The following is an 18,803-nucleotide window of genomic DNA, read 5'->3' on the forward strand; positions in this document are numbered from 1 at the left end:
AAAGCACAAAGAGAAAGAATACATAATGACATATGACAAGAGCATAAGAAAAGCTACAAAGTGGTATGTAATGTCCAAAGTGGGTAAAGAGTATAATTAATGAAGAAATCAAAGAAGGGTTTGTGGAAGAAATGGCATTGGAGCTGGTCTTGGTGGGCAGGTGGGATTCCTCAAGTGGAGGAACAGGAGAAGGGCTTTCGTAAGTCAGAGGTCTTCTACTGAAAAAGGGTCATAGAGGTCCAGATCTCTCATTTTATAAATAAGGAAAGAGAAATCCAAAAAAGCAAAATGATTAGCCCTGGTTACATAGATGGTAAGATGTCCGTTGAGATTTGAACTCCTGGCACCAAATCCAGTATAGTTGTTACTATAGCATGCAGCCTTAGTATATTCCAGGACAAGCAAAGTTGTGCACTGGAAAGAACGATGAATGGACCAGGAATCAGGAAACATGAGTCTGAATCTTTCCTCTGATGCTCAACAAATCACTAATCGCTGTTCACCTCTGAGCCCCAGTTTCTATCTCTGCAAAGTGGGAATAATGTGTGCTTTCTAGGCTTCCAAATGCTTTCGTAATGGGAATATTTTTAATAAAAATAATCTAATAAGGAGCAGTTCTTGTGTTTCGGGGGACCTCACTACATGTTGCTGGCTTCAGAAGCTAAAGAAGGAAAGTGCAGCATCCAGCCTTTCTTTCACTAATTTACCCATCATGGGAGACCTTGTCAAATGTTTTCCCAAAAGGCATATTGAGTAAGTTAAGTAAAAATAAAATAAAACCTGAGGGGTTTTCTCTACTTGACACCTAGTGATGACTGGAAAATAACAAGCTGTTGGACTGATTTCCTCCCAACATCCCCAAGTCACCAAATATATCTGTGTATACACATTTATGTACATATACATATATATGTATGTATACATATATATTTCAGTCGTTGGAGGTAGTAAATACAATACTGCTATAGATATTGATGATAAAGATGTAGAAAGACATAGATATACAATTGGGTGTTTTGGTTTTATGTAGGCATAATATGGAACTCACATTGTGATGATTCAGGAAAGGAAGGACATCATGAGAGATTGTAATAAAATGGAGGAAAACATAAGGTCAATAATTATAGCTGTAAATGTGAATGGATTAAACCAGCCAAGAAAATCAGTATGATTTAGTGGTTAGAGAGCTGGATTTGGAGCCAGAGAACCTGAGTTCAAATCCTATCTCTTCTATGAATGCCCTGTGTGCCCTTAGAAAAATCATTTATCTCATCCTTAGCTTCTTCATCTGTAAAATGAGGGGCCTGGAATTGATGACTTCTAAGATCCTTTCTGGCTCTAAATCTAGGAGCCTATCATCTGTACGGTAGGAGTAAGTACCTACAGATATAAGATCATGGATTGACCCAAGGATGGCCGCCCCATTTCCTCCATCTCCTCAAGATACTGTTACCTGAATACAAACTATCCAGAATTGTTCAGCACCTTCTGCTTTCCTTTAGCCAAGAAATGATACTCCTCTATAAAGACTTTTCAATAAGAAACATTGGAGAGGTAGAATAGCAGAGTTAGACATGAGTGAAGTGTGAAAAAGGCAAGGAGGTAATATGACCAGGGCCTCGATTCTGGGAGGTAGTCAATAGATAAAGGCAGCAGGCTATGAGGAAATTTTGAGCCACTGAAGTGGGGCATTGGGGCACATAAAAACTGGATTTCACTGGCATAAAATGGGCCTTCTGGGTCAGATGGCACAAAATGTAATTCAGAATGACAATGAGGACTCATTGTAGTTCTTGTAAGGCTACTGTGAAGAAACCACTGTATGTGTCCCTTTTTAAGCCTTTGGAAGATTGAGTTTGAGTTTTCTTTAAAGAAGTACGTCCCCTATGCAGACATTCATTTGTGGTAACTCAGCCCTTCAACAACAACAAAAAAAAAATTAGTCCAGCATCTAATTCTCTGCTAGAAAACGCTACTAAAAAAAATGAACCCAATTGAATCAAATCAATCAATGAATATTACTGTAAACATAAGGAGTTTGGTTTTCCGGGATCCAAGGCCATAACAATCTCTCATCCCCAGGTGTTAGATATGAGTTCTATGGTTCAAAACATCTCCACTGAAAAACATCTCCATTGTGTAGATTGTAAAGGCCAGATGTCACCTGTGTAGAGTATAAATGTCAGGTCCCAGGAGTGTAAGTATAAAGGTGGGCACTGGTCAGTAAGTGGGGAACCTTTAGAGTTGAAACGCACAAGCTAGGATGCTCTGTGTGCCTTGATCAGCCCCCATCAAAGCTTGGGGGAAATCTATGTTTGCCTCAACTGGCCCCCATTGAGGCTTGAGTGGATTTAGGGGAATGCACAAGTTGTGCCGATCTGAATTGGCCCCATCAAGATGTAGGGGGAGTTGCCCCCCTTCTCGCTGGGGCGCCTGTGATAAGGGTGATTAGGGAATGCTGTAGGAGTTGGTGCTCAGCAGCCCTTGTGAGGTTAGATAGAATAAAGCCTGCATTGTTCAATTAAAGTAGGATTGTTAATCCCTTTTGAAGCAGCCTTTCCTTTATAAAAGCAGATCAAAGATCCTGTTCTAGCAGGCCATCCTGGGTGTGCTGGGGTGCTTGCTAATGCAACTGCTCTGAACTTCAGTCTCCTCACCTGTAAAATAAGGACAATAATATTTTATGCTATTTATTTTACTGGGTTGTGTATTAGGAGGGCAGAGTTTATAATCTCAAAGAGGATCATAAACATGTCTGAAACGTTCGGAACCGCCGGATATAAGAAACTCTCAAAGTAGAAGGCAGAAGAATCAAAACATTTATTTAGGCTCCACAGTAACCAACCCATGAACCAGCAACCCCATTTTGATATATTGATCAAAAGCTTCCAGGCCCAATAAGTACGCCTTGAAAGAGTAACCAGGAGGCTACAGAGAAGCATGATTGCGTAAAGCAAAATCATGTTTCCCCCTCTATGGTAATAAGATTACCCACTGGCCTGAAGTCTTTGTTCAGCTTTCTCCCGTAGGTCAGCTCTGCTACTGGCAGCTCCTGCTTCAGCTGTGGCTGTGGCTGTAACTGTAGCTGTAACTGTCGCTGTAACTGTCGCTGTAACTGTCGCTGTAACTGTCGCTGTAACTGTCGCTGTAACTGTCTCTGGCTCCAACCGGAAAAGGAAAAGAGAATCTTCAAGCTGTCCTCTCCCCTCTTATAGAGTTTTTGACATCATCAAGCACCGCCTGAACGACCAGGGCCGATTGGTTCTTGACTTGGCCCCTCCCCCTAGCGTAGCCGTTAACACCTCCCCTCAGCCAGCCCCATGACTCATCACACAGGAAGTTGTCTGCTTCCTGGAATGCTCTTTGGGCTTCCTGCCCCGGAAGAGCAAGCCACAGTGTCCAGAGGCTCAATGAGGTAAGCTGAGTCATTCAAAGAAAACAAAGGCCATTCTGGCTACAGGTTGTTGTTAAGAAAGCACTTTGTAAAACCTTAAAGGGCCACACTAACTGGATTTGTTTGTTGTTCTTGTTTCCTATTATCTAGATGCCCAAAGGGAAGGGAGCCACAGTGTGGTAGAGGGGGAAGAGAGATCTGGCTTTGACTCCCAGCTCTACCGCTAATTCACTTTGACCTAGTCAGCTCTCATCTCTGGGCCTCAGTTTTCCCATCTGTATAACCATCTTGCTAAGGTCTCTTGCAGTTTTCAAAACTCTGTAATTTATCATTCATGTGATGGAGAAACCATTGATTAGGAAAAAGACAATTAAGGGGTTTCAAGCTAGCCATCTTGCAGACACAACTCGAGGGCCATGATCCTCTCCATCTTGGACTTTCTGTTAAGTGGCATGAAAAGGGAATTTTGATCTCTGAAGAAAAGGGGACTAAAGACCTCTGGAGAAATGATTCAGGTGCTTAGCAGAGGAGAAGATGAAACATTACTGAAGCCACTCTAAGGAAGCTAAGAGAGCTTAAGGAGGGAAAAGGAAGAATGCAGGTTTCCCTCTAAACCTGTGATGGAAAAAGACAGAGTTAAGGCAGAGTCTCATTAAAAGGATCATTATGGTGCCCAATTGGCTACAAGTCCTTGCATTGTTTAAAACGTTTTTCTCCATTATACCTTCTATTTCATCGAATCCTATATCTAGAACTGAAAGGGACCACAGAGGCCATCTATTCCAGCCCCTTCCTTTGATAAAGAAGGAAACATCAGCCCAGACAGGTTAAGTGACTTTCCCAGAATGGAATAGAATAAGCATTTATTGAGTGCCTGCTACAGATACTGCACTAAGTGCTTTACAAATATTGCCTTTTTAGGTCTTCACAACAACCTGGAGGGTGGGGGTAGATGCTATTATTATCCCCATTTTATAGCTAATGAAACTGAGGTGGATTAAGTGATCCGCCCAAGGTCATACATCTAGTAAGTGTCTGAAGCCAGATTTGAACTCAGGTCGTCCTGACTCCAGGTCCAGCTCTCTGGCCACAGCGCTTCCTAGCTGCCACAGAAATAGAAAGCACGGGAAGTAAAATTTGAACCCAGGCCTTCTGACTCCAGAATCAGAGCTCTTTCTGCTTAGCCACACGCTTCCCGATTTAAATGTTTATGCTTATATTAACAGAACGGGGGAAACACATTTATTAAGTGCTTACCGTGTGCCAAACACTGTGCTAAGAACTGGGAGTGCAGATAGAAAAGTTCATATTCTAATTGGAGGAGACAATACATAAAGGACGATTCAGCTTAGAGGCAGATGGAAAAGCCAAGCGTCCTTAGGGTTTGTTGGCAAAGCCAAGGCTACAGGGGTAGAGCAGAAGGCAATGCCCAGGGGTCCGAAGTTAAAGCAGGAGGAATGATGTAATCCATTCTTATGTCACCCATTTCTAAAGCCCCCAGAATTCTTGAATATTTATTCACCCTTAGTTGGTGGACTTTTTCACTCTAATATAGAGGTTCAAGTCATTTTCCTGAGAAAAAAACATTCTCCCATTAATAATATAATAACATAAAAGCATGCTATTGTCTTTAATTAAATCAACTGTAACTATGTAAAAACCTGGTTGTTCAGACCATAACCAAAACATGGTGGCAGTTTATCCTAATTACAGACAAACAATCAGGAGAAACTGATACTGAGTGAAGTGAGCAGAACCAGGAGAACATTGTGCACAGTAACAGCAATATGGTACGGTGATCAGCTATGCTAGACTTAGCTTTTCTCAGCAATACAATGATCTAAGACAATTCCAAAAGACTCGTGATGGAAAATGCTATCCACTTCCAGAGAAAGAACTGATGAAGTCTGGATGCAGATCGAAGAATACTATTTCACTTTCTTTGTTGGGTGTGTGTGTGTGTGTGTGTGTGTGTGTGTGTGTGGTTTTTCCCTTTTGTTCTGTTTCTTTCACAACATGACTAATGTGGAAATATGTTTAACATGAATGCACATGTATAACCTATATCAGTCTGTTTGCTGTCTTGGGAAGGGGAGAGCAGAGGGAGGGAGGGAGAAAAATTTGGAACTCAAAATCTTATAAAAAATGAATATTGAAAACTATATTTACATGTAATTGAAAAAAATACTATTTACCAAAAAAAGAGAAAAACAATCAGGAGAAAATGTCATAAATATTATGTAAGAAGATGAGTCGACTTGGGTCTCCCTGGTGTTCACACATCTGGATGCAGAATGAACATGAACAACTCAGAACTTCACCCAGAGGGGTGGTATACATAATCCCAAACATCTGGTTCTTTGGTCCAATCTGGATGTTTGGCAATCCATAGATGAAGACTTTCTTTGTAGAACAGTCAGCATTCAATGGGTGCATGTCAAGAAAATGGTTGACTGGGATAAATGGAGGGACTGGATATTTTGGCTTCATGCAGCTCCAACTAGTACCCACTAAGCTCAGGTGAGACCTTTGAATGATGAGTCCTACCCAAACACAAGGCACAATCACCCTAGACTCAGCCAGGGCACCTTCTTACACCAAATGAGGTCTCCAGCTGGAGCTCAAGCACTTGACAGCTATGCTAGCCCACTCCCAAATGCCTCTGACAGATGGACTCCCAATCTGCATACATTTCACTCTGACACATGCTGAAACTGTTAAGTTATTATTAGTACAGATAATGGAGTTATCACCAAGAATGTATGCATTTTTTTTATGTTGTCACTGCAGATTGTTTTGCTGTTAAGGAGAGATTCTATCAAGCATAAATATTTATACTTAAACTCATGTCAGATACTTTAATCAGGAGCTATGCTTAAAACTGGATTGGACTTAATTGAATCTTGGAGCCAAACACCAGATCAGCTTCATTTGCTTTGTGGTACTGTGTAATCAGTGATCCCCTGGGACAAGGGATCTTCTGGGAAATGGGATCCTTCTTCATAAGGACAGGCAAAGTATACAGAACTTGAGACACATGATAGGTTTCCAGCTGTAAGGAGAGGCCTTGTCTACCATGCCAGGGGCAGGAGCTGAGGTAATAGCTTCCTAGGCCCCAGTAGTTCGAGGCCTCACTCCTCTGAAGAATGAACTTCCTCCCAGGGGCCAGCCCTTTAAACCTTGACATCTCTAAGGAGGTAGCTGAGACAGGGCCAATTAACCCCATTTGTCTCAGAGGTGTTGGGATAGGGACACCTGACCAGAAGAAGTAGCAGAAAGCCAACACCTCCTTCCTCACAAACCATGGAGCATCTGTCAGAAGAAAACAACTTTCATCATCCCTGACGGGAGCCAAGGTCAAGCCTGCATCCCAATGACAAAAAATTTCATATCCTATTACCAATCCCCTATGCAATCCATTCCCCAGGCCCCAAGCAATCTTGAATATTTAGCCTTGGTAGGTTGGCTCTTTCACTTTAAATCACTCCAAACTCCTTTCCAGATAGAAGCTCAAGTCATCTGTCTTCGGTAAAAAAAATCCCACAAAAACAAATTTCTTGGATTTGCGTCCCTTCTGGGTAGCACCAGGGGCAACTTTCACTCAAGCCTGAGAGGGACAGAGGGTCATGCCCTGTACTTGGTAATCCTGGGAATGTAGGTAAAAGCCACAGCTCCTGGACTAATTAGGTGGGAGAGGGACTTTTGGTTGTTTTCTTCTGCTTTTAAAGCCCTTTGGTGATCCCAGATGTTTTAATTACTGAGGAAAGAGAGCGGATGATTCTGGCCATATGTCTCCATTCCGCATAAATAAATCTAGCGTCCATCCCAGCATAGTTCCGCGGCACTGTCGACAGTCCCTGTAACACTGACACTGTCGGGCCTAATCACCATCTTCAATCCTTCAGTGAGCATGCTAATTCAGGGAACACAGGGACTGCTATTCCATGAAAATACTCAATCTAGAAACAATTAGGCTAACATTGCCAAAAGAGGACTCCTCTGGGGATTTGGGTAAAGTCTGTGAGCAGCTTCCCTAAGTGGAAACAGCCTGTGAACTGGTTAGCTGGTATGGGATAGACTGAATCACCCTGTCTCAATAGGCCAAAAAGAACCCCAAGACACCCAATGGAAAACCCAAAGGAACATTCAATTCATTGTCCAGAAAAGTCAGGTACACTGTCTCTTCCATGAGACTCACCAGCTGCATATGTTCACCTATCTCAGGTAAATTTGAAAAGCATTCATCAGAGTTAACTATTATGGGAAAATCACAGGCTCCCTGGAACTTATTTTCTTCATTTGTAAAATAAAAGGATATGAGTTCAGTATTCTGCCCTGGTCAGACCCACTTGGGTGGCACTGGGCTCAATCCCAGGTGCCACCGCTAAAGAACAACATAGATAAGGTAGACAGCATCCAAGCAACCAAGAGAGGGCAACCAAGTTGATGAAGTGCCTTGAGATGAGGTCGTATAAGGGTCATTTAAAGGAACTATGGATTTTTAGCCTGAAAAAAAGAGAAAACTTGAGAAGAGAAAGAGGTAGGAATGAAAGCTGTCTTCAAGAATTTAAAGGAGTTTTGTGAAGAACAGGAAAAAAACCAACAACACCAACATTTATTTTGTTTGGCCTCAGATTGCAGAACCAGAATGAATAGGTAAAAGCTAGAAAGAGGAAAATGTAGTTGTAATCCAAAAATCTCCCTAACAATACAGGCTATCCCAAAATGTAATGGCAATGGGTTGTTTTAGGAGATTGTAGGTTCCCCCTCAAAGAGGAGCTACGACTACTTGTCAGCTACGTTAAAATAAGGATTCTTTGGGGTGTAAGTAGGACTAGAAGGCCCTCAGGGTCCTTTCTAACACTCCTATTCTTTGTGTAGCCTGTCTTTGGGGTCCCACAGAGCTCCAAACGCTATGGGCAAAGTATATAGAAGAAGGTTAGAGTGTTACTTACAAATTCCCCTGTTTTTTATTGTCTAACACTTCCAGATATTTGATTCAAGTTTATCATCTTATAAATACATTCTTTTTCAAAGTGACCACAGATGCCCTCATACTTGGAATACTAAGACTGGGAAGGTACGGAATGTTTTTGGCTAGTGATAGAGCTCTGCCTTTTCCTCCTTGCCAGAGTACTAGGGAGGAAATGACCAAATTCATATGGTAGCCCACTGGCACCATGATTGGGATTTAGGTCATAGTAGCTCTGACTCTCATTTTATCTATTTTGGTTGACTTATTCTCCAACTGGATCAGAAACTAGGAACTTCTGAAGTTAACTCAGGCCTCAGTATTCAACCGTTTACCATTCTAACCGACTTGATCAAGAAACAATACTGAAACAATAAAATATTCAGGGAAGAAAAAAAAGGCCAGTAAAAGAACACAAAGGACAACAGGAGGCATTTCTGAATGCCTAGCATGTTGTTCTAATCTGTCCCTTCTCCACCCCCAACTCAGGATAGTTTGAAAACCTGACTCATGACCCAAGAAGGGCAATTTTCCTCTGTGGCCAGAGTGATAGAGAAAGAGCAGAAATTTCAGGGTCACAGCCATGGTCAGAAGATCATAGATTTGGAGTTGCAAGTGACCTCAGAAGCTATCTACTCCAATTCCCTCATTTATCAATGAGGAGCTGAAGTCCACGTGACTGGTGACTTGCTCAAGGTCACCCAGTTTGTAAGTGGTTGAAGTGCTCTTTAAATCTAACTCTTCTTGAGAACAAGTCCGTCATCTCTCTCTATTACACCGCTCCTGCTGTTATCTGCTGTTAACTTTTCATTGTCTGTCTACTCATTCCTAGTCCCCTATATAGATTCTGGCTTGGCTTGCCTCAAGGAATAATCATGACTCCCAATCTTGGACTTTTTCATGTTTCTGGACTGATTTGCTTCAACTCCCCCTTGTCATGAACCTTGGCAGAGATCTCTCTGTGCTTGGCAGGGGGGAATAATGTTTTCCCAGTGTTGTTTTAACAAAACCCTTGCTGAGTGGAGGCAGTTCTTAACCACTCTCTTCTTCTTCTCCTGAGCAGCAAGCCCATCTCTCTCTCTCCATAATGCTTTCTCTCTCTCTCTCTCTCTCTCTCTCTCTCTCTCTCTCTAAAGGGATGGGGGAATGAAGGGCAGACACAGACCTTATAGCTACTGACTGTGTATGGCCCAGAGTCATGTACTATAACCAGGTCATACAAAAAAGTTTGAGACATACATCTTCCTCTGAGTCCCCTGTCTCTTATTTTACTTTATTTTTTTTAATGTCTTCACTCACCGTTTTCCTTCTATAAGACAGAGACAGGCAGACAGATAGACAGAGATGTATAATGCATTTGCCAGGTACCAGGCACTGCTTTAAATGCTGGGAATAGAAATACAAACAAGATAGGACCGGCCCTTAAATAGTGTACATTCTAACGAAGGAAAATGCACAAAGTGGAAAGAGGATAGGGAAGCAGGGTGTGATGATGGTTCTGGGAAAGACATGACAGTATCTCCCAGTCCCAGGGGCAGAGACCTCTGGTGAGAAGCAGGGAAAAGGGGAGAAGTAAAGGATGATGGCCTGAATATAGGCAATATGTTATGGAGAAATGACATAGAGCTCTGGTCCCAAGCAAGATATGGTCAAAGCTCTCTCTCATGTTCTTAGCGGGAAGGGGGGAAAGAATGTGTGGGGGGAGAGAAGAGGAGATGAGGATGATCCAAGTATATGAAGGTATCATAGGGTGAAGATGGTCAGAAAGTGCTTGTGGGTTGCATTTTCTTTCTGTTTGCTCCTTTATCAGTAATGGCCATTTTTTATTGTTGTTTAGTCATTTTCAGTCATGTCTCACTCCTCATGACCCCATTTGGGGTTTTCTTGGCAGAGATGATGGAGTGATTCGCCATTTCCTTCTCCAGCTCATTTTCCAGATGAGGAAACTGAGGTAAACAGGGTGAAGTGACTTGCCCAAGGTCACACAGCTAGAAAAGTATCTGAGGCCAGAGCTGAATTCAGAAAAATGAGTCTTCCTGACTCCAGGCACAGTACTCAGTGCTCTATGGCGCCACCCAGCTTCCCTATGAGTGGTCATGGCTCCCTCCAATGACAAATTCTCACCAAAATTACCTACCTATCATGTTTCTTCATTCACAAGATCAAGAAGTGACAACTTCAGAAACTTCTGCTCTAGGAAGATTAAAACCATTCTAAGACAAATGAACAGGTCTGCCGATATTCTGCTGATTCTTTGATACTTCAAACCATCCATGATTCCATCAGTGAAAACACACTCCCATTACCCATGCAAGTTATAGTGTTTTCCATACACTAACAGTCAGTTTTTCTTGAGTCACTGTGGCCAAAAATTTTAGCACCTGATGGCTGTTTTATTCCTAATGTTAATAGGCATGTCTGAATCTCTATAGCTTGTAAACAGAGAGAAGACATGGTCATATGTAGGCATCAAGAAGCACTGCAGAACAGTGGGAAGAGTCCTAGATTTGAAGTCATAGGACATGGGTCCAAATTCTGACTCTTGTCACTTACTACTTGTGTGACTACGGGAAAGTCACTTGACCTTATTGGGTCTCAGTTTCCCCTTCTGTATTGTGAGAGGGTTGGATTATATGATCATCTCTAGGTCCAGCCCAGTTCTAAATCTATGATCCTAAGAAAAATAAGGAAGATCAATCAAATTTTCTACTATGACAAACCAGGTAAATCAAAGAGAAGCCACTCCCCTCTCTCAACGTTTCAATCTTCTCTTCAGTAAAATTATTAGAATGGACTAGATGGTTTCTTCCAGCTCTGGAAATCTGTGGTTCCACTTTTTTTTTTTTTTAATGAAAAGGTTAGGGCCTTGAACTATGATTTCTCAGGCATGGGGAGTTCCCTCTACCCATACAGGTCAATACCTTCTGTGCAATTTATAGTATTAGAGAGTTTCCCAGAGCACTATCTAAAAATCAAATACATCCTATTTACCTTCTCTGCTGCTAGGTTCTTACAATAGATTTAGCCTTAAGAGTTAGATGAGAGTTAGATGTATGGTATCCCAAAATCAGTGTTCATGGGAAATGACCTGTGTAGCAAGGCATTATGGGATCCCCCGTTCCCTACTTTGGGCTCACCTCACCTAGGCTCAGTGTTTGCCTGGAAATATGGTGCCTCTTATTTCCATATTGGGGAGGGAGTAGGGCCCCGGAGCTTGAGCTCTATTTTTCTTATTCTATAACACACTGATTCTATCTTCCTCCAAATGCATTAAAGAGAATGTATGGATGCTGGATCCCAGAATAGAGCAGTTCATAACTACAATTAACCACTATTAATTAATGGCTGAAAGATAAATGAGTCATTGGATCCATTTATCCCTAGCTTGCAAGTATTTAAATTCACAGTAGGACACAAGCCCATTTTTCACCGCAGTGAATTAAAACGAGTTAGAATCAGGACTGGATATGGCTTATTCCAGTCGACCGTTACATCTCACATTCAGGTTTCAGACCCACTTAAACAGCAAAAGGCAAATAAATGGTAGAAATCTTGCTGGGCCTCAGTTTTATCTTTTGAAAAATGAAAGAGATGGAGTAGATAATCTAGATAAGAACTCCCCTTGGCCTGCCTAATAATAATAATAATGATAGCTAGCATTTATATAGCACTTACTGTGTACCAGGAACTGTGCTAAGCACTTTATAATGATTTTCTCATTTGAACCTCACAATAACTCTAGGAGGCAGATGCTATTTTTATCCTATTTTACAGATAAAGAAACTGAGGCAAATAGGAGATAAACAACTTGCTCAGGATGACACAGCTAGCAGGTATGTGAGGTCACATTTGAACTCAGGTTTTCCTGACTTCAGGCCCACTACTCTATCCATTGCACCATCTAGCCAGGCTTATAGACTCTAAATGTAGAACCTTCCAGTGTTCTAACCTGCCCATAAAGTACAAAACTTCTGGTGCATAAGCAGCCAAACTGCTCCTTTTAGGTCAGGAATGAATCCTGCCATCTTCCCATCTCCACCCAAAGTCTCTCTTTGTAACTCATGTTCTAAAATATCTATTTCCTCTACTGACTAAGGTCCCAATTCTCCTAACCAGGGACTTTTTGATTCCCTATACAGCGCAGCACATAAACAACATAGCATAGTGGACAGTATTGAACTTGGAGACAGGAAGGCCCAGGTTTAAATATCTCCTTTGACTAGCTATGTGACCCTGAATAAGTCACAAAAATCTGGGTTCAAATCTTGTCTTAAACACTTATTAGCTGTATCACCCAAGGAAAGTCACTTAACCTCTTTGAGTCTCAGTTTCTTCATCGGTAAAATGAGAGGACTGAACTTGGTGACTCTTTCTTGGTGGCTTCTGAAGTCCCTAAATATATGATTCTAAAAATTTATCTGAGCCTCAGTTTCCTCACTTTTTAAATGTCATTAATAATAGTACTCACCTCATAGGGCTATTTGGAGAAGGAAATGCAAGCCACTCCAGTATCTTTACTGAGAAAACCTCAAATGGGGTCATAAAGGGTTGGACATGCCTGAAAGGACTGAACAACAACAACACAGGGTTACGGGGAGAATTCAAAGAGATCACTTAAACAAAATGCTTTGCCATTCTTAAACACCTAGACAAATATGGCTGTTATCATTATGTAGGCAGAAACAGAATCTGGGAAAGGAAAAAAAAGGAAAAGTAAGAAATATAAACATACCTGTTCTTCATTAAAACAAAAGGGAATTGTGATTTAAGTGTTTGATCATCCAGGGAGACCCATTTGCCTATCTCTTATGAGCAGGCATGAGGCAAACACTGCATTTAAAACTCTTCTACATTATGTTCAAGGTATTTTTAAAGGATTGGGGTGGGGTGGAGAGCTCAGCTCTTTTAAGAAACCAAGATTTTCAATGGGGTGGAAAAGAGGTCTTTGATAAAAGGAAGCTTAAATCTCCTGGGAGTTGGGAGTGTCTGCTTTAGTCAAGCAGCCTAGAATTTATCCAGAATAGGAGCTTCTCATCACAGAAACTCAGGCATCCAGGCAACCACAGCCTGATTGGAAGAAAATGAGTATAGAGTTTTAGAGCGGGTATAAGAGAGGGATAGTCTCTGTTCTGTTCTGCCTTGGGAGAGGAAAGATAAAGGAAAGACATAGTTTGAGACCTTACTGATTCTAGCAATTTCATAGGCTTAAACCTGAAGCGATATCTAACATGTAGGATGACAGGCTCAGGATCCAAAAAGTTCTTGGTGAGATAGAACAATGAACCAAATCTGAATTTCAATAGAAACAAAATTAAATAGCAAAAAAAAAATTAATATAAAGTCCTACACTGGGGTTCAAAAAATCAACTTCACAAGTCCAGGATGGGGAGGCATGGCTAGAAAACAGTCAATGTAAAAAAATCCTTGGGGTTACCAAGGGTTGGATAAGAATCAATAGTACAACATAACAGCCAAAATAACCTATAATGGTCTTAGTCTGCATTAAGAAAGGAAGAGCATCCAGAATGCAAGAATAGATAGTCATTTTTTTTTAACTCTGCCTTGGTCAGATTGCAGCTGGAGTATCATGCCACTTCTAGGCACCATATTTTAGGAAGGATATTGACAAGCTTAAGAGCATTCAGAGAAGGATGACCAGATTGGTAAGATTATTAGAAAATATGTACAAAGACAAATTGAAGTAACTGCAAAGATTTAACCTAGAGAAGGAGATGTTGGGGAACATAGTAGCTGTCTTTAAGCATCTGAAGGTTTTATGGTTGTCCAGTTCTCCTCTACACTGATCTCTACTCTCAAATCCCTTGTCCCGCTGTCCTAGCCCTGTTCACACCTTGCCAAGCCCCAACCCTGGATCACTCCCACCATCTGAGCCTCTTCCCCTACTCATGAGTTACTCTAAGTCAACAGGCTCTGCTAAAAATCTGTCACTGAATTTGAAGTGGGTCCCCACTGATGTTGGTAATCCTTCTATTCTTTCCTAATTTATTCTCTATCTCATTCCCCAGAAAGGATCTTCTCTTCTCTTTTTATTTCCCATATCACCTCCTCCTCCCACTCTCTCAGCCGAGGACCTTGCCTCCTACTTTACTGAGACCATTTATGGATCCTGTTCACTATGATCTCCATCTTCCTCCTTCTCTATAGCTTATAGACTCTTGGCATCAAACCCTATTCCCTCCTTCTTTACTCCAGTCTCCTTGCCAAGCCCATCCCCTCCCCATTTACCCTTTATCCCATCCCCTCTCCCATACTCTAGCTAATTGCTTCCATAACCATCCCTCTTTCCTCTAATCTTCAATTTCTCCCTATCTACTGATTGCTTCCCTGCTGCCTACAAACACGTCCACCTCCCTTTCCTTTAAAACCCTCCCCATACCTCACCACCCCTCAGGCTTTCAGCCTATACCTCTCCTTCCTTTCACAACCCAAACCCTAGGGGAAAAAAAACTCTACATTGCCTACATTTCCTCTCCTTTTATCCTGCTCTCAGCCCTGTGCAATCTGACTTTTGACCTCATCTCTCAAGGGAAACCTCTGTTTCTGAAGTTACTAATGATCTCTTACTTGCTAAATGCCTTGGCCTTTTCTTAATACTCATCCTTCTCAATCTCTATCATCTGACAGTGTTTGACACCTTCTCCTCCTAAATATTCTCTCCTTTGGGGATCATTTTGCACTGTTCTCTCTGGCTCTCCCACGTGTACGAGTGGTCCTTATTTTTCTTACTTGTTGGTTCTTCATTCACATCACTGACTGCAGGTGTATCTCTATCTAACCTGAACCCTCTTCACTTTTTCTTCTGTATACTCTCACTTAGTAGTCTCATCAGCTTCCATGGGTACAATTATTATCTCTATGAAGATGACTCCCAAATCTATAACTCTAGCCCTAATCTCTCTCATACATCTTCAACTGCCTATTGTAGATTTGAAAGTGCATGCCTCCTAAGTATCTCAAATTTCATAGGATCAAAAGAAAACCATTACCTTTCCCCTTCCCCCCCAAAAAAACACACTTTTTTTGGAATTTTCTTCTCCAGAAATCTGGATGGTACTACCACTTGCATAGGTACCCAGGTTTAAAACTCACTACTATCTTTAGCTTCTCACTCTCTCTCTCATACCATATATCCAATCAGTTGCCAAATCTTATAACTTCAACCACTACACCTCTCATATCTGTCTCCTTTTTTTCTACTCACAATGTTACTGTCCTAATTCAGGCCCCTATTACATGGACTATTTCAATAGCCTCCTAAGTCTCATCCTATTCCAATCCATCCTCTACTCAGCTACTAAAGTAATTTTCCTAAAGTCGTTCTCCTACATCATAAATTCCAATGGCTCCCTATTGCCTTTAGGATATTAATGATAATAATAGCTAGTATTTACATAGTAAAATCTCTAAAGCAAAGAGATTTTTATATAGTAGATTTTTTTACACAGTAAATATTTGTAAATTAAAGAACTTTACAAATATTTCCTATATAAAGGCAAAATATAGTAGAAATGTGTAAAGCAAAACAGGGCAAGCCTTTGTATCCTCAGCACCAAGAACAGTGTCTGGTGCATAGTGAGAGCTTTATAAAATGCTTGTTGATTGATTGCTGGTTGTTTGGTTGAAGAAGGCTTAGACTTCTGCTGAGCTCCAGAAGGGTTAAAGTAGGTCAGTGATGCAGAGAAGCAAATTTAGGCTTCATATTAGAAAACTTTCCCAAAGAGCTCTCCAAAAAGGAAACATACCACCTCAAGAGACAATGGATTCTCCCTCGTTAGAAATAACTGGATGACCCCTTGTTGAAAATGTTGTTAGGGGGATTCATAGGTACAAGTTGAGCTAGAGGGCCTTTGTAAGTAGGACTAGATTTTGGAGCTCAGACCAATACCTTTGTTTTACAGTAAGGAAACCAAGGAATAAACAGAGCTTTACTTGACCACAGTCACATAGGTAATGAACAGCAGAGACATGACTGAAACCATATCCACTAGCTTCAAGTCAATTGTTTTTTTTCTACTACATTGTACTACCTTAGTTAGAAATAAGCAGTGACAGAGAGAACCTTGGGTCATCAACAGCTCTGACTCTTTGAATAGACAGAAAACTGGTTCAGTGGTGTCATATCCAAGCTTCTTGGCTATGATGGGAAGTTAGTCTAGGGAACATAGCCTATGAGGACCCCTGACTCTGGGAAAGTAAATCAGAATATGGTTGCAACCAATGTTTTTGTTCAGTGGGGATAAGCAGCAATTTAAGTTAATTAGTATGCTACAGAGTATGTATTTCTTTAAATCTTGCTCTAAATGGATTTCTCTTAATGATTTCTCATTTATACAAATTAACAAATGAGGTTAGTTAAAATACATTGTGATTTAAATTCTTAACTAACAACATCAATTTACACCTTCCCTCCAGATATACCTTTAATAAATTTCGGCGCATTTACATAGTCTGCATCTATCTCCTCCTTCACGGAGAATTTTTTTTAGCCTGAAAAGGGTAAAAGGAAATTTAATGGTTAAGATGGAAGCAAGAAGTTAGTAAGTTGAGTACTTGGCTATCTAAATCTGAATCTAGATTCAGATGAATTACATCTTAGCTTACTAAGAGGGGGGAAAATGAATACATAGCTGCAGAGCCATTGTTGATGTTCTCTTAGAAATTGGAAAGAGGGAAAGAGGTGCCAGCAGTCTGGAGACAGTCAATTGCTCCAATTTATAAATATGGGAAAATGGTGCATTCCAGAAACTACAGATCAATAAGCATTACTTTGACCTCTGGCAAAATGCCAGCACAAATTATTAAATAGATGACTTATGAGTATTTTTAAAAGAAAATAGTTATCACTAGAAGCCAGCATGGGTTTAGAAAGAACAAATTGTGAGAGACTGTCTTTATTCTATTTTTAAGTAGTGTTACTAGAATGATAGATCAAAAGGATATCATAATTATAGTACCATATGGTTTCAGCAAGGTATTTCACAGTCTTTTATGATATCCTTGTGGAATAGTAATGCAGTACAGTCAGGTGTAGACGGTTGAAGCAAAGTGATCCTTATTGATAGATCAATGTCCATCTAGAATGATGTCCCTAGTGGAAGACCACAGGTCTCTTTCTTTGGGATCAAATGCAGTTGAACATTTTTAACAATAACTTGGGTGAAGATATAGAATGTTTACTTAATGAATTTCCAGGAGGCACAAAAATGAAATATATGGTTAATTCATTGGATGATAAAAAAATTTTTAATATCTATACAGAATAGAATAATAAGCCAAATTTAACAAGATGAAATTTAGTAGGAAAAAATATAAAAGTACTGCAATTTGAAATTTTTTTCAAAGTTAATTACACATACATAGGATGGGGAGACTGGACTAAATAGTGGTTCATCTGAAAAAGGCTAGGGGATTTCAGTTGACCTCAAGTCATTAGGGTGAGGCCACATGACGTACTGTAAAAACGTGGTCAGAGAATTGAGAAATCTGGGTTGTAATCCTGGCTCTGTCATTATCTATCTGTGTCATCTTCGGAAAGTCACTTGGCCTCTCTGGCTCTCAGTTTCCCCATATGTAAAATGAAAGAGGTAGCTTAAATGGCTTTGAATGTCCTTTCTACCTCTAAAACCCCAGGATCCTAGACAGGCAGTGCCCAGGACAAGGGAGAATAGTCTCACTGCCATCTGTACCAGTAAGATCGTATCTCTAGTAGTGCATTGTGTTTGGGACACCGTTATATTATGACAGGTCAAGGGCAATAGACAAACTGGTAGACATTAACAGATTAGAATGGTTGAGGGATACAAAACCACATCACATGAAGATCACTTTAAAAATCCAGGGCCATTTAGTCTGGGGAACATGTAGGGAGGAGACGTGTTAACAGTTTTCAAATATCTGAAGGTCTATCATGGGGAAGAGAGGTAGAACTAAATCTATGTTGTTGTTAATGGAATAACTTGGAGAATAGACACTTATCTCAAAAATATAAAGGCCTTCCTAGTGATTGTCATTCTGTCACTTTTCAGCAACATTTGGGGTTTTCTTGGCAAAGGTACTGGAGTGGTTTTCCATTTCCTTCTCCAGTCCACTTCACAGAGGAGGAGACTGTGGCAAACAGGATTAAGTGACTTGCCCAGGTCAGCCCTTCCTAAAGATTAGGGCTATTTAAAAAAATTTAAATAGTGAGTTCCCCATTACTAGAAGTGTGCAAGCACCTCTAGATAACCATCTGTCAGGAATATTGTAGAAAGGATTCCTGCATAGAGTGGGAGTTTGGACTAGATGATCTCTAAGCTTCCTTGAAACCCACAGAATAGATAATTTGACCCCTGGCTGTTCAGGACTTTCCTATCTTCAGATCTGCTGCCTTCAGGTAGCTCCTCCTTTTACTCTCCTTAAAACTTGCTTATCCTGCAT

The sequence above is a fragment of the Trichosurus vulpecula genome, chromosome 3 (assembly GCF_011100635.1).
Source record: "Trichosurus vulpecula isolate mTriVul1 chromosome 3, mTriVul1.pri, whole genome shotgun sequence".
Classification (NCBI taxonomy): domain Eukaryota; kingdom Metazoa; phylum Chordata; class Mammalia; order Diprotodontia; family Phalangeridae; genus Trichosurus; species Trichosurus vulpecula.